This window comes from Physeter macrocephalus, chromosome 14, assembly GCF_002837175.3.
Source record: "Physeter macrocephalus isolate SW-GA chromosome 14, ASM283717v5, whole genome shotgun sequence".
Classification (NCBI taxonomy): Eukaryota; Metazoa; Chordata; class Mammalia; order Artiodactyla; family Physeteridae; genus Physeter; species Physeter macrocephalus.
Genome location: NC_041227.1, coordinates 74950094 through 74954996, shown reverse-complemented (window position 1 = coordinate 74954996; position 4903 = coordinate 74950094).

The following is a 4903-nucleotide window of genomic DNA, read 5'->3' as shown; positions in this document are numbered from 1 at the left end:
GAATGGTTTTAAGTGTATCACGTTGTTTACCCTCATGACCACGAGGTTGGCTGGAAGCTGCAACTCACTGCCTCTGCCCAGCATCACGAGACACTATGGTACCATACATTGCAAGCCCGGGAAAAAGATCAAAATTCAAAATTTGAAGTACGGTTTCTACTGAATGCTTATTGCTTTCACACCATCATAAAACTGAAAAATCGTAAATCACACCATCACAGGTCAGGGACCATCTGTATACTTTGTTTTGTATATTTGACTTTGGAAACTTATATGTTTGACATGATTATATGATACAAATTAATTTTTAAAAATCAGTCCCTAAAAGTTGAAAGTAAGATGAAACAAATGAACCTAAATGTATATTTACTACACAGATGGAAACTAACTAACTACACAGATGGGAACTCTTCTGAATGACTTGAAAAACACAGTGATTTAGCTATACATCCAAAAAATCAACCCTAAAGACAAACTTAACTGCTGTTTAAAAAAATTTTAAACTGCCATAAAATCTTAAATTATATTCAGTAGTCATATTGTTGGGAATAAGTGAAAATAGGCAGGATAGAACATAATTATGTTGATGTTATCAGAACTGGAATTTTGGCATAGGAGAAAAGACATACAAATATAAAATCAATGATGTTATGCAAATTCCCCATACTCTTGAATTTAGGAAGTATCTTATGAACCCATGGAATATTTTAGTGTACATTTAAAAGCATATACTAATTCTGCCTACTGAAAAGCCCTTAGAAGCAATGATGGACCCAGTAAGCACCCCTGGCCCCCAGAATGTGGTAACTAATTTCATATCCCTGGGCATTTCAAAACCTACATGCCAATGTTCATAGCAGCTTTATTCATAATAGACAAAAACTGAAAACAACTCAGTGTCCTCCAACAGGTAAAGACTTAAACTATGGTTCACTTAATGCCATAGAATACTAATCAGCAATCAAAAGGTGCATACTATTGATAACATGCAACAACTTGGATAAATTGCCAGGTTATTATGCTGAGCAAAAAAAGTCAACTCAAAAAAATTAGGTGCTATATGGTTCCATTTATATAACATTTTGGAAATTACAAAAATTTAGAAATGGAAGACAGATTCTGTGGTTGCCAAGTGTTAGGGACGAAGTGGAAGAGATGCAGGTGGTGGGAAGGAGGTGGGTGTGGTCATAAAAGGTGTAACCCCAGAGTTTTTCTTTGGTGTTGGAACTGTTCATTTCCTTTACTGTGGTGGTACATACAGGAACCTACACAGGTGATAAAACTACACAGAACTTCAACGAAAGATCTGAAACAGAAATTAAGGAAACAAGCCCATTTACCATCACATCAAAAAGATTAAAAGATATACCATGTTCTTGGATTGGAAGAATCCATATCGTCAAAATGACTATACTACCCAAGGCAACCACAGATTCAATGCAATCCCTATCAAATTACCAATGGCATTTTTCACAGAACTAGAACAAAAAAAAAATTTAATCTGTATAGAAACAAAAAAGACCCTGAATAGCCAAAGCAATCCTGAGAAAGAAAAATGGAGCTGGAGGAATCAGGCTCCCTGACTTCAAAATATACTATAAACTATACTACAGTAATCAAAACAGTATGGTACTGGCACAAGGACAGAAATATAGATCAATGGAACAGGATAGAATTAATCTATGACAAAGGAGGCAAGAATATACAATGGAGAAAAGACAGTTTCTTCAATAAAGGGTGCTGGGAAAACTGTGCAGCTACATGTAAAAGCATGAAATTAGAACATTCTCTAACACCATACAAAAAAATAAACTCAAAATGGATTAAAGACCTAAATGTAAGACCAGATACTATAAAATGCTTAGAGGAAAACAGGCAAAACACTCTTTGACATATAAATCCTGAGAAAGAAAAATGGAGCTGGAGGAATCAGGCTCCCTGACTTCAAAATATACTATAAACTATACTACAGTAATCAAAACAGTATGGTACTGGCACAAGGACAGAAATATAGATCAATGGAACAGGATAGAATTAATCTATGACAAAGGAGGCAAGAATATACAATGGAGAAAAGACAGTTTCTTCAATAAAGGGTGCTGGGAAAACTGTGCAGCTACATGTAAAAGCATGAAATTAGAACATTCTCTAACACCATACAAAAAAATAAACTCAAAATGGATTAAAGACCTAAATGTAAGACCAGATACTATAAAATGCTTAGAGGAAAACAGGCAAAACACTCTTTGACATATATCACAGCAATATCTTTTTGGATCCACCTCCTAGAGTAATGAAAATAAAAACAAAAATAAACAAATGGGACCTAATTAAACGTAAAAGCTTTTGCGCAGCAAAGGAAACCATAAACAAAATGAAAAGACAACGCACAGAATGGGAGAAAATATTTGCAAACGATGCTACCGATAAGGGATTAATCTCCAAAATATACAAACAGCTTGTGCAGCTCAATATCAAAAAAATAAACCACCCAATCAAAAAAAGGGCAGAAGATCTAAATAGACATTTATCCAAAGAAGACATACAGTGCTCCAAAAAGCACATGAAAAGATGCTCAACATCGCTAATTATTAGAGAAATTCAAATCAAAACTACAATGAGGCATTACCTCACACTACTCAGAACGGCCATCATCAAAAAGTTTACAAACAATAAATGCTGGAGAGGGTGTGGAGAAAAGGGAACCCTCCTACACTCTTGATGAGAATGAAAATTGGTACAACCACTATGGAGAACAGTATGGAGGTTCCTTAAAAAAATAAAAATAGAACTACCATATAATCCAGCAACCCCACCCCTGGGCATATATCTGGAGAAAACCATAGTTTGAAAATATACATGCACCCCAATGTTCATAGCAGCACTATTTTCAATAGCCAAGACATGAAAGCAACCTAAATGTCCATCGACAGAGGAATGGATAAAGAAGAGGTGGTACATATATACAATGGGATACTACTCAGCCATAAAAAAAGAATGAAATAATGCCATTGGCGGCAACATGGATGGACCTAGAGATTATCACATTAAGTGAACTCAGTCAGACAGAGAAAGACATATTATATGATGTCACTTATGTGGAATCTAAAAAGATAATACAAATGAACTTATTTACAAAACAGAAACAGACTCACAGACTTCAAAAACAAACTTACGATTGTCAAAGGGGAAAGGTGGGGGGGGGGATAAATTAGGAGCTTGGGATTAACATATACACACTACTATATATAAGATAGATAACCAACAAGGAGCTACTGTATAGCACAGGGAACTCTACTCAATACTCTGTAATAACCTATATGGGAAAAGAATCTGAAAAAGAATGTGTATATGTATATGTATAACTGAACCACTTTTCTGTACACCTGAAACTAAGACAACATTGTAATCAACTATACCCCAGTATAAAAAAAATTAAATTAAAAAAATTTTTTAAACTATATAGAACTTAATACATACACACACACATACACACGAGTACAAAACTGGGAAATGTTAATGAGATTGGTGGATTATGTGAATGGCAACATCCTGGTTGTCACAGTATAGTATAGTTTTGCAAAATGTTACTGCTTTAGTTGGTTCATGCTGCTATTAACAGAATACCACAGACTGGGTGGCTATAAACAACAGAAATTGATTTCTCACAGTTCTGGAGGCTGGGAAGTCCAAGATCAAGGTCCTGGCAGATTCCATGTCTGGTGAGGAACCACTTCTTGGTTCATGGGTGGCTATCTTCTCATTGTGCCCTCACATGGTGAGAGGGGTAAGGGAGCTCTCTGGGGTCTCTTTTGTAAGGGCACTAATCACCTCCCAAAGACCCCACCTCCAAATACCAACACTTTGGGGATTAGGTTTCATTATAGGAACTTTCAGGGGACACAAATATTCAGTCTATAGCAGTTACCATGGGGGAAAACTGTGGAAAGTGTACGAGGGATGTTTCTGTATTATTTCTTACAACTGCGTGTGAATCTACAGTGATCTCAATAAAAATTTTAATTAAAAGTAATGCTGGGGCTTCCCTGGTGGCGCAGTGGTTGAGAGTCCGCCTGCCCATGCAGGGGACACGGGTTCGTGCCCCGGTCCGGGAAGATCCCACGTGCCGCAGAGCGGCTGGGCCCGTGAGCCATGGCCACTGAGCCTGCGCGTCCGGAGCCTGTACTCTGCAACGGGAGAGGCCACAACAGAGAGAGGCCCGCGTACCGCAAAAAAAATAAAAAAAAATAAAAATAATAATAATGCTGGTGCTGGGAAGAAGGGCAGTGTGTGAGGGTGGGTGTATAGAGGAAACAAGATTAGCCAAATGTGGGTGATTGTTGAAGCTGGGTGATGGGTACATGGGGTTTTATCATAATATTTTTCTTTACTTTTGTATATATTAGAACATTTCTATGATTTAGAAAAAAAAAAAAACCTTTGGGTTTTTGGGTTTTTTTTTTTCAAAGGAGGCTGAGATAGCTTTCGCACCCAGGAAGTGTTGGAGCTGAAACTTGAAACTGCACCCTATCCCCCAACCCTCAGGCCTGGGCTGTGATGATGGATATAAATGCCCTATAGGAACCCTAGCCATGAATTCAGTAAACTCAATTCCTCAGTCTTAAAATCTAGCCACTTCACCTCACATCAATCAGAATGGCCATCATCAAAAAGTCTACAAACAGGGCTTCCCTGGTGGCGCAGTGGTTGAAAGTCTGCCTGCTGATGCAGGGGACTCCGGTTCGTGCCCCGGTCCGGGAGGATCCCACATGCCGCGGAGCGGCTGGAGCCGTGAGCCATGGCCACTGAGCCTACGCGTCCGGAGCCTGTGCTCTGCAACAGGAGAGGCCACAACAGTGAGAGGCCCGCGTACCGCAAAAAAAAAAAAAAAAAAAAGTCTACA